The sequence below is a fragment of the Bemisia tabaci genome, chromosome 3 (genome assembly GCF_918797505.1).
Source record: "Bemisia tabaci chromosome 3, PGI_BMITA_v3".
Lineage (NCBI taxonomy): Eukaryota > Metazoa > Arthropoda > Insecta > Hemiptera > Aleyrodidae > Bemisia > Bemisia tabaci.
The window spans coordinates 40,531,729-40,543,727 of record NC_092795.1 but is presented as its reverse complement, the minus strand read 5'-3'; the positions used below and the strand labels follow the sequence as shown (position 1 = coordinate 40,543,727).

General features: G+C 41.4%; 1 protein-coding gene across 1 annotated transcript in view; it reads right to left on the bottom strand.

Annotated features, from left to right (window-relative positions):
- The window catches only part of LOC109032359 (cathepsin B-like cysteine proteinase 4), a 150,332-nt gene extending 142,742 nt beyond the window's left edge, over window positions 1–7,590 (bottom strand). The window contains exon 1 of the mRNA XM_019044440.2: window positions 7,587–7,590. The gene's annotated coding sequence lies outside the window, so the exon portion shown is untranslated. The remainder of the gene's footprint in view (window positions 1–7,586) is intronic.
- Between the last annotated feature and the right edge of the window lie 4,409 nt (window positions 7,591–11,999).

Here is an 11,999-nt window from a genome sequence, read left to right as displayed (position 1 = left end):
TTCTGCTAAAGAACCGAGGGTTTTTTTATTTTTGCAATTTAGATAATTAAATTAAAATAACATGTAATTTATTTACCCCCCCCCCCCCCTCCCTCCGCATTGTGTTCTCTTATCCCCGAGTTCTGTGGGACCCTGCATTATATGCTACACCTCTGAAATGGATCACTAGACAAGGTACGAATTTCAGCATTCTGATACATGTTTCTTGGCCAAAATTTCACGTAAAATACGATGCGCACACCGAAAATTACCGAAATTAACTCCTTACGAAGATATTTAATGATTCTTGATGCGTAAATTCAAACCACCCGCTCATGAAAACTCAATGCTCTACGTGATTCACATCGCGCGCCAAACGTATCATGACAGTATCTGCGATTTAAAAATCTGGCAACCTTAATTTTGACGCTTTGGCTCAGCTATAGCAAATTGCTTATAGTTTGAACAACACATGGTGGGAAATGAACACTGCTCGATTGAGAAGCTTGCTGAAACCGTTGTAGTGCGCGATTTGACTCACGTAGAGCTTTGAGTTTCTTGTGAGCGGGCAGTTCAAATTCATCGTAACCAATGTGAAATAAAGACGTTGATATCTTCGTTAGGAGTTAGTTTCAGTAATATTTGTTGCACTGATCGTGTTTTACGTGAAATTCTGGTTAAGAAACATGTATCAGATTGCTTAAATTTGTACCTTGTCTAGTGGTCCATTACGTAACGTAACATCTACGATTGTTTGACACTATAGTCCACCCCTTATAAGGCGATCGTAACGCTGGTCCAGATACTCCCAAAATAGTTACGTAATATGAGCTCCGACGGCTCCCCAGCCTCTTTTTCAAAAAAAGTCCGAAGAAATTTTGTCACTAAAAATGAGGGGAGAGAATAGCTCCTATTGATTAGAGGGCTCTTTGTTTTAAGAGACAAGAAAGAGCAAGACAAAAATCTAGCTTATAAAACTTAAGAAGGAAAGGAATTTTTTTTAAATCAGTATACACACTCTTGATACCCCTTTCCACCCCTTGCTACACTCGGTCACAAAATCATGAGGACCGACCCACCACCAAAAGCATTACAATTTATGGACGGTCCCTTTGAACCAGTCCGTCGACTATGTAAGGTGGATTGCTGGCTGTGCGATTGAAGGCGCTTTCTTCTCCTTTGCTTTGCTACGTTACGTACTGAAGCGGTGTATATTGGTAATCTTATTCAATAACGAACTGCATAGGTAGTCGGACGTGCGAGAAAGCTCGTCACTGTAACAACCGTCGTCTTTCATTTTGAGTGTGACTGTTCCTAGACTATATGGATTTTAGCAAATTTTTTCCTGTATTCCTTCTTTTTCGATCAAATCACGTTCGGTTTACGTTCATCTGTGCATCTGTCTCGATCGATTCTTGTTGATTCTGCTATCATTTTCCTCTTCTTCCCTCTATTTTCTTCTTCTTCTTCTTCTTCCATCTGTGTTCTTTTTCTTCATTCACTTTCCTCCTTTTTCTTTCACTTTTCTCCGTCTTCTTTCAATCTCTTATTTTCAACATCTTCTCTCCATTTTCTTCCTCTTCCTTTGCATTTCTCCTTTCTTTTCTTCGTCTTCTTCCTATTTTCCCTATGAACATTCTCCGTTTCTCTTCTACAATCTCTCTTTTCTTTTTCTTTTTTTTCTCTCCTCTATTTTCTCTCTTTCCTTTGTTCCATTTCCATTTCCATTTCCTCTTCTTCTTCTTCCTCTATACCTCTTTTTCATTGTTTTTTCATCTTCTTCCGCTTTTCTTCTTCTTGCTCTTTTCTTCTCCTCCTTACAATTTTCTACTTCTTTTTCATTTTTTCCTCTCTTTTGTCATCCTCTTCTCCTCTTCTCCTCTTCTCCCTCCTCCTTTTCTTAGCTCCTTCTCACTCTTTCCATATTCTTCCCTATCATTTCGAAATGTATTATGTTTTCGTCAAAATCGACGACAGAAACCGTCTGAGCGTCACATGGAGGATGACACCACTATTCGACCACATGGGAGCTTGTGTTGCTTACACCGAAATTGAAGGCGAACTGACGTGGTGTCAATGTAATCTTTTTCCGTGAGGTAAAAAACTCTAATTTGTGTGTGTCCCCAGTGAGCGTGCCATTTCACGATGACACTACTATTCGGTCGAAGAGGCTCGTGTTACCTACGCTAAAAATGAGGGCGAACGGATATGACTTTGAAGTAACCTCCTCCGCCTCAAAAATAAAGCAAGTTTTGGAGAGTGGCCCCAAGTGAGCCTGCCATTTCACGACGATACCACCATTCGACCACGTAGTTGCTAGTGTTGCCTACATTGAGGCGCCAACGCGCCAAATGAGCTTAAAAAATCGGCCATGGCGCCTAAAAAATGAAGGCTCTGCGCCAACGTGGCCCCTAAAAATTGCCCCCTAAAAATCTGGATTTTCATAGGAAGTCACTTAAAGAAAGAGAGACAAATCTATTTGAATTAAAAAAAAACTCAGAATTTTCAACAGTACAATTGAAAGCTTTTTCTATTTTTAACGATTTCATTCTTAGTGCTTTTGTCTTCCCCCTAGTTACAGCTACTTACTGGTTCTGTTCCGAAAACATCTTGCGTCTAACTTCCCAATAAGTGCGCCATAATATATAGGCAAAAAGTCAATTAGGCCCATTAAAAATCCTCAATGGCGCCTAAAAATCGGGCTTTATGCGCCACGTGACTATTAAAACTCAAAAGTGAGTTTCGAACACTGGTTCGTAGGATTTATAGCATCTATGAGTCTATAATGAAAGGTAACGTTCATAAAATAAATTATTAATAAAATGCAGATTGAGGTGAGGCTGGCGGATGGGTACATTATACATTAAAGAGATGGCAATTACAACTGCGACATGATTACTCGCATTCTGAGCATGACTCTCATACCGTGTGCTTTTCCTCGGAGCGATTAGCGTATTTATTTCATTTCAGGTCCTCTCCCGCTCATCTCGAGATTTCTGTGATATTTTAATTTGCTTGATCTCGCCCAGAACATCTGAACCTATATGACGTCATCGGTTTACCGCGCCCGAGTTGACGGCCGTAAAAAAGTTAAATATGGATAAAAAGGACGGCACGAGATGGGATAGGTAGTAAGAAGCCGTACTACCAGGGCCGGATTAAGGGGGTGGCCACATGGACCGCGGCCCATGGCGGCAAATTTGGGGCGCAAAATTTTGCAATTTTTTTAAAAGCAGGTACAAAAAAATCGGATTCAGAAAAAATTACCAACAAGAAAAGGTGACAAAAATCTCTTATTTCCTGAGAGTTCATTGATTTCTAATTTTGTCGTATTTTGGTGATACAAAAGACTGCACTCCTTTAATTAGTTGAGTTAAGAGAGAAACCAAACACGTAATTTGGCCTGGAGCGGCGCGGCGCAAAAGAGAAATGACGAGGACTTGAGATGAAAAGGAGAAGCCCTCGACGCGGCGGTCGGCATGTAACACATATCAGCGCCTACGAGACTGCATGAATACTTCACGCATTGCGTAAAACACAGTACGGTCAACAGCGGTCGTAGCGGCGCGGCGTGAAACGCACAGTGCCTACAAGACTACATGAATACTTCACGCATTGCGCCAAACGTAGTGTGGTCAGCGCGGCACGGCGGCGGTGGAAGTTAAAATTATTAAACCACATTTATGTTTGTTCTTTCTTAATTTCTTAGTTCATTTCTTACAAATCAACACGAGTGAACGCGTCTTATGCACCCTTCTCCCTCCGGCACGTTCACTTGATGGTTTTTTTTTTGATGTTTCAATAAAATGAATGAGAAGAGGGCGGCAAAATACAGGTGGCCTATGGGCGGCAAGTAGGTAAATCCGACCATGCGTACTACCCCATGGAGCATCTAAAAGAGAGAATAAAGGATAGATGGGATGCAGCAGGGCACAAGGGTCTCTTCGGATTGCATGAGCCAAATCCGCAACTTAATTCTGTAGACAGATATTATTGAATCTTTGCGTTGAGTAAAAAACGGGGGAAAAAGAGCAGAGAAAATATCCTCCATTAATGATGAATGAGTAATATAAATGCATTCTTTTGTTCCACCATAATTCATCGATTTGATGCAAAAACAAAAATGCATTATATTTGCTGATTATCATGCTTTATGTTTTCTTAGTTGACAATTCCGTGTTGAATCTTTCTCCAGCAACACCGAAGCGGAGAAAAAGTTCTAAATAAAATGTTGTAAATGTAATAAAAAAAATTGCATTTTGTTTGATGTCGGACATTGAAATATGTTAAAGACGTTTTAACTAGGCGAAAAGTGAATGGACAATGAATTGAATTTTGAAAGCCTTTAAGACTTTGACAGGCTCGGACTGGCCATAAGGCCAGTCTGCCATTGGCAGATACGTCCCTTGGCGCGCCGAAAACGCGCCCTTCTGGTAGATAGCAAAATAAAGAGGGGAAAAAAATTACGACCGAGAATATATACGGAAAATTTCTTAAATTATCGGAAGAGGAGAGAATTAGAGTGAAGAAAGGTGCTTTTATGCATAATATAATGGTGAACAGAAGTCCAAGAACTACTCTGAAGCGTAAACACTTTTTTGTGAAATGTTCACCTTTTTGTTGACACACAGGCGCTGTATTATACCCCTCCTTCATTCGCTATGTGTAAAACCCTCAGAGGCGATGGTCGGTTCGATTTTTACACATAGAGACCTTTAAACAAATGTCTTCCTTTTCAAAATGACTATTGATTTGGACATACCATTGCATATCTCAGGCAAATTTAACCTTAAATATAGCTGGAAATTCAAGAATAAGAGACAACTAAAGTGTAAACGCGATACAACCATTCGCGCAAGATGGATATGAAAAATGTAAGACGCGATGGCGTGAGTTTTGAACTTGCAATGCTCTGCTCTATGCAACTAGTTTGAGGTACCATTACGAATATCGGACAAACGCAAACCATTATCACAATGTAGAAATAAAGCGAGGGAAAGGATGAGCGTTAACGACGGCGCAGAGATACAACTATTCGTACTTGATGGACGTCCGTGCTGCGTCTGAAAAATTGAAGGCGCAATGACGCGAAGCGTGAGCTCTCAATGCTCTGCTGTATGCTGTCAGTGAGGTGTTGCTCAGATTCGGTGAAAAAAGTTAAAAAAGAGGCCCGAATACGGTTTTCATGTCTTCGGCTGTGTTGATACTCGTTCTTTCTTCTTTTTTCAGGTTCTTGTCTGATTCTTTTTTTAGGATGGATTTGCGGACCCATGTCTTAAGCTCGTGTAAGCCGCAGCACTGGCTCGGCTCTTTTGGAAATAATGGTGCTTTGATGCGTCTAGTGACCATATTTTTTATGTTTTCTTTAATTTCAGAAGTCTGCCGGTTACTTCAATACGTCCAATTTTGCAATTTTTACTCTGCACGATTAATAAACTTTGAACCTAAAAATAACGTAAACTTGTGCTGCTTTGCCAAAATTTTCTGAGCTTCTCTCCACGTAGGGGATGCCCTACCAGGATATATCACATGCGCCCCTTTAACCAGCCAAGGGTCTACGCCCTTAGATGCGAGCCAGTCCGACCCTGGACTTTGAAAACTACACGTCGAAAAAAATGTGCTTGGCGTCAAGCATGATGATTCTTGAATTTGCCGTCAAGAATTTTTTTTTCATCTTATTTAAGCTAAATTTTTCTTGATACAAGGAAAATAAGGCTCAGGTTAAGCAAAAAAGTAGTCTCTATTGAGCAGCAAAATTCTTGATTTAAGAAAAAATACTTCTTGGCGGCAAATTTAAGAATCATTTTTTTTATTCAGTGAATTCAAGGGATATGCAAAAACAACACTGGAAAAAACCACATTGGATCTAGAGTCCAGACTCTTAATAACATCGACATGAAAAAATACTCTTGATTCAATCGGATTTTCGCTTAAATCAAGAACCAAGCCTCTTAATTTGAGCGGATTTCCTCTTGATTTAAGCAAAAATCCGATTGAATCAAGAGTATTTTTTCTTGTCGATGTTTTTAAGAGTCTGGACTCTAGATCCAATGTGGTTTTTTTTCCAGTGCTGATGTTCAACCATGGGCTGGTCTTGTCCCACTCCGACTGCGAGTGCTTAGCATTGGTGGTAAATCGAATGGGCCAAGCATTAAGACCAGTTTGCATACGAAAAGTAATTCCGCTTATGACGGGATCATGCGAGTGTTTCACTCCCTTTTCGTTTATCCTCAGCGGAGGGCTTCCGTGAGAAAGAGATGGAGAGCTTCTTTACTAAATCCGCCGCTGCGCGGATGAAACGGAACAGCGCTTTAGGTAAAGCAATTCAATCAAAATAAGGCATTGGAACAACGATACAAGCCGCCGAGCGTGGGAACATCACCGTGATTATTGGGACGAGGTTCGAGGGGCGGGGGAGCTTATGAGAGTCGGTAAAGCGGCTTCAAAGTCTTAGGCGAGCGCGCGACTTTTTAGGATTAAGACGCCGCGCGAGGCCGCCAGATCTGCACTCGGTCGCCATCTTTAGCCACGAATTTGTCGCCTCACCTACCGTCGGATCAAACTCAAGATGTTCGAGACGTCAATTGAAATCTATAGGTCACATATCGTCACCTTCCGGCCAAAGTACAGTGGAAAAAAAAACACATTGGATGTAGAGTCCAGACTCTTGAAAACATTGAGAAGAAAAAATACTCTTGATTCAATCGGATTTTTGCTTGAATCAAAAGGAAATCGGCTCAAATTAAGAGGCTTGGTTCTTGATTTAAGCTTAAATCTGATCGAATCAAGAGTATTTTTTCTTGTCGATGTTTCGATGTTTTTAAGAGTCTGGACTCTAGATCTAATGTGGTGGCATCAGAGGTCCGTGATTCGGTATTTTTGCCACGGTCATAGTTATTGACTACTGGCGCATTGCGTGCATTTAGGAGCGAGCGATCAAAACAAGGGCCCCTTCAATTTTTCCTATGCAACACGCGCATTCACGGAGCACGAATTTAAATGAGTGAACCGCTTTGCCGCACAATTATTAATACGATCGCCGATGATTTTTTTAATTTAGAGCTTTGTCTTATAGCATGTAAGATTAACCTAGAGGGGTCCGCGCGAAGCAGACTTTGGAGGGCGCGTAGCAACCGGGGGGGGGGGGGGGGGTACCGCGTACCCCCTAGTTTATTCTTGATGTTCACGTTTTCATGTTATTCATCATCTTTAGCTTGCCTTAGACAACAAACAGTAAGATATACCGTCCCGTTTGTAAGTTTATGAAAATCACCTGTCTTTCTGTCATATCTATTCTTCTATCTTCCTCGATTTTTTTCGCCGTCTTTCGCATCTCATCTCTGAACAGTCGCGCATTTCACGCACTCTCACTATCCTCGATTTTTGATTGAAACGCGATCGGGAATCTCTAGTCGAATTCCAATTTCTGCGCCTCCTCTCGGCTTGCACAGGCTCGTTGCTCGACATGGTTGCCAAATCTAGCCAGATTCTTTGAATTTTTCGGCAAGCGCAAATGTAAAATGAGTAACCCTTATACAAAATGGCGACAATGGCCGGGTGCTTCCCCTCCCCCATTGCTCCAATTAGCATGGTGCCCCCTCTCCCTACCCCGTACTCCGTGGCACGCTCCATTACATGACCTACCACTCATCAAAGACAGTCCGGAAATGTCATTAGAATAGATTTCACGATGACCGAGCCTAGCTTCCAAAGACTTCGGCTATTTCAAGTCCAACCTGCAAAAATCAAAAGGCAGACATTCTTTCGTGTTCCGTGCAGTCTCTCTTACGAACCAAATTTCATTGATCATTATTATAGAGTTGTATGTACCTAAATTCAGTAAATTCGTGGAGTTCGTTAGGACTGAATCGGCACCATAAAGCAAAGCATGATGATTTGTTTATAGGCCCTCCACATCCTATACCGTGGGTCTCACTGAATTCACTGTCAGGCCCTCGTAGATGTGCAGTGGCGAGGCGTGAGGGATCGATTATCGATATGTTCCCATTTGAAACTATGGTAAAGAATCGATTATTAAGGCGTTCGTTGCGAACATCCTGTTTATCGATCCTTTGCTACGAGTTTATATATGGCAGCTCAATCGATTTATCGCAAAGCACGCCACGCTACTGGTAGATGCAACCCTACCGGAGGAGCGACGAAAAGAATGGTCGAAGAGTCGCAGAGCGAACAAAGAGACGAAAGTAATGAATATCCTTAAAAATGTCTAATTTTTAAAAGTCGTCTCAGGTCCTTTCCTTCATTCTTCTAGATATTGGATGTCCCACAAATCCAGCGGCGTGGCGTGAATTGTGATATATCGATCGTTATGCCATTTAAACCTATGGAAAAGGATCGATAAACAGAGTGTTCGCAGCGAACACCTTAATAATCGATTCTTCACCATGGGTTTAAATGGCATAACAATCGATGTATCGCAATTCACGCCACGCCACTGCACAAATCTCCCCTTAACACATAAATGGACCGCGTTAAACAGAAAGGAACCAAGCCACATCAGCTATTGCCAAATGTAAGTGGGCAATTTAATTTTTTACACGAAAACGGTTGTGTGAATTTTCGAACCAATTCCAGTGAATTTTCTCCATGGTGCGAAGCATATTCCTTAAAATTTTCAACGCAATCCGCACAAACGTTCTCTCGTAAAATATTAAATTGCCCGGTTAAATTTGGCAATAGATGATGTGGCTTGGTTCCCTTCTGTTGACGCGGTTCAAATCGATTTCGTATAAAGTGAAAAAATTAATAAATCTGACACTATGCACTGGAAAAAAAAAACACAGTGGATCTAGAGTCTAGACTCTTGAAAAAATTGACAAGAAAAAATACTCTTGACTCAATCGGATTTTTGCTTGGATCAAAAGGAAATCCTCTCAAATTAAAAGGCTTGGCGCTTGGTTCTTGATGCAAGCAAAAATCCGATTGAATCAAGAGTATTTTTTCTTGTCGATGTTTTTAAGAGTCTGGACTCTAGATCCAATGTGTTTTTTTTCCAGTGTGGCTTCAAGTTCCTTTGAACAGAAACTACACACATTAAGAAGGTCAAAACTAATTTTCGGCTTCGGTAGGTTTCGTTTGAAACAAAATCACGTGGTTTTTATCACAGGGTATTATTGGACAAACATCACTCGCGAGTGCGTATGAAACAATTTTTCTTCGGTAAGATGTGCAGACAGAATATTTACATTTACCGAAGTAATCTTTTAAGTTTTAGGTATGAGGAACAAAATTCCATTTGTGATTTACTCCCGACAGCATTTGAAGTGACTTCAAATAACATTATTCCTTTTTGAAAAGAGGAGGTATGGAGCGGAAAACGCTAAGGTATGAGGTGCGACGGGGGTCGGAAAACCGGGATCTCAAAGGTCGGTTCGGGAAAGGGGGCGAGAAACAACGCACGGAGGCAAAACGCAAAGCTCCCAGCCGTTGTCGGCTTTTCTCCATTAACTTTCCGCGCGGTATTCGGTTTTCAAGAGCAACTTCAAACATTTTCCACATTTCTACTCGCGGGAAATTTACTTAGACGAACTGAGCCGAAGAAATTACTGTTTAATTTTCTGCCCTTTGTTATTTTACGCGCCCGCTCCCGATTTCATGAACCGCACAAGTTTGCCGCGGGAGCAGTCTAAAAGATTGGGTTGCCACATGCACATCAACATCTCATCTTTTGGGAGGTATTATTTCCGTGAATGGGAAGACCTCGGTCATCATTAGTGGGGCTTTTCTAACGTAAAAATGTACATGATACCTATCTTATAATGCGGATAACGATTAGCGCTACCCGTCATGTTTGTTGCCTATGCGCTAAAATTGAAGGCGAGCTTATTTTTTTGCAATTTATTTTGCTTCTTTTCCTGTTTCTTTAGTAACCTAGGAATCTACGGCCATCTACAGACACGAGTTTTAACAACGAGGTTATTTTATTTTCAGTGGACATCAGGGGGATTTTGGCACATCCATGCTCCGGCTCTCAATGTTTCGGGGATTAAGGTCAAGTAGAGTCTGTTATGAAGATCCACTCGTCAGTTCGTGAAATTTGTCGCCGCCACCGGGATTCAAACCCGGGACTCTCTGGTCTAGACTTTAGAGTCAGACGCGCTGAGGCCGACCTGCGGGCCGATTATTGAAATTGATAGACAAAGCTATAGGCAAAGACGTTAAAAGCGATTTGGAGGGATCCTATTGGTGGAAACAGGTGGTGGCAATGGACATAGGAGGTAGGTAATGGACTAACTAACGGCAACCCACTAAAGACCCGACAGTTAATCCATCATTTTCTTCCTTAGTCTATAAGAACCAACCATGTCAACCAATAAGATCGCTCCATACTCCCTATGTCTTCTTTGTCTATCGCTTCGTCCATCAATTTCAATAATCGCCCCGCTGGCCGGCAAAGGCGAGCTTCAGATCGACGATAAATGTCAATAAGTTTACGCGTGGTCTGTAAGTTCTTACAAAGTTTAGTCGCGAGATTGACACGTGTCTTTCAAAAATACAACTATTCGCGTTCTTCGGTAGCTATATTGCCTATGCAGCAAAATTGAAGGCGAACTTAAGACGGAAGATTCCTACAAATAGATTAGGTATCCACCAGGGCGACGGCAAACTGCCACCCGGGTGGCAGTTTTCAAGAAATTTGTATGAAAACTGCCACCCGTATAAATTTGAAAACTGCCACCGGTAGTGAAAACTGCCACCCATGTAAATTTGACAACTGCCACCCACATGAATTTCGGCGCACAGAGGGTCGAAGCGGACATTTAGAGATTTTCGGAGATCCCAGGTAAAGAAAAAAGTAAGTGGGTGGATGCTGTCATCAAGCGATTTGATGAAAAAATCCCCAGCAAAGAAGGCGAAGTGATGTCCCTTTATGACTTCATGAAAAGAATTTCCACTAAATTCGCCAAAAATCCCACCAACCTCACCAAAAAGAAAGAAGGTAAAAGTCAGAAGAAAGTTCAAAAGGTAAAAAAGAAAAAAAAAGAATAACAAAAGTAATGCCAAATTATGAAAAAAGCTCCTAGTAGTGATGTACTTTTTGACTGTAATTTTACTAAAATGTTACTACTTTTAACTATTTTTTACTATAAACATACTGTAAATTACTGTAAAAATACTTTTTACAATTTTTCACTACTTTCAACTAAAAGTAATGCCAAATGATGAAAAAAGCTCCTAGTAGTGATGTACTCTTTGACTGTAATTTTACTAATAGTCCAGTACCACATGTGCATCCGTGTGCAGTTTCGTGGGTAAAATTGTTGTGATATGTCATTCTCTTCTTTAGGATGTCTAGAATCAGAATTTCGATGGTGTCAAGTTCAAAAATTGAACCGACGCCCAGAATTCAAGATGGCGTCCAAGATGGCCGCCGCCATGGTGAAAGTTTTAAATTTTGCGGATAGCGTCGAGTCAGATGTCGATTCCTATGTAAAATGACACGAGGAATCCGAATATCACATTTAAAAACACCCCCGACCCAAAGGAGGGCTCCAAATCCAAGATGGCGGCCAAAAATACCACTCAGGGGTACTAATTTGCCTATACGGGTCCAAGTGCAGAGTGAGGTATCAATTATTAGGTTTTCGGGGTCGTAGAGTCCGAAAATGAGGTCCATTTTTCGCTGCGGCCCTCCAGAGACCCTAAAATCAAATATGGCGCCCAAAATGGCCACCGGTTTTACGGCTGAAACACCAATTTAGCGCAGCTACGATAAGCAATACGTTCAAAATTTAGTTTTGTGGGGCAAGGAGTTCGAATAGGAGATCTAATGTTTATTCCTACAAAAAATTAAGCCTCCGAATCGAAAATGGCTACCGTTTTGGTTGCCAGTTAGAGGCGCAGGCCGGTAAATGACTATTGATATTAAGGGGATTTGCCGAAGGAGCTAGGGGTTTCGATAAGGGCCGTTTTTCGGCCCATACCCTGAAATTCTTCAATTTTACGATTTTTTTGCTTCTTGGGAGTCTAAATGTTACGGAATGTGTCATGCTTTTGTC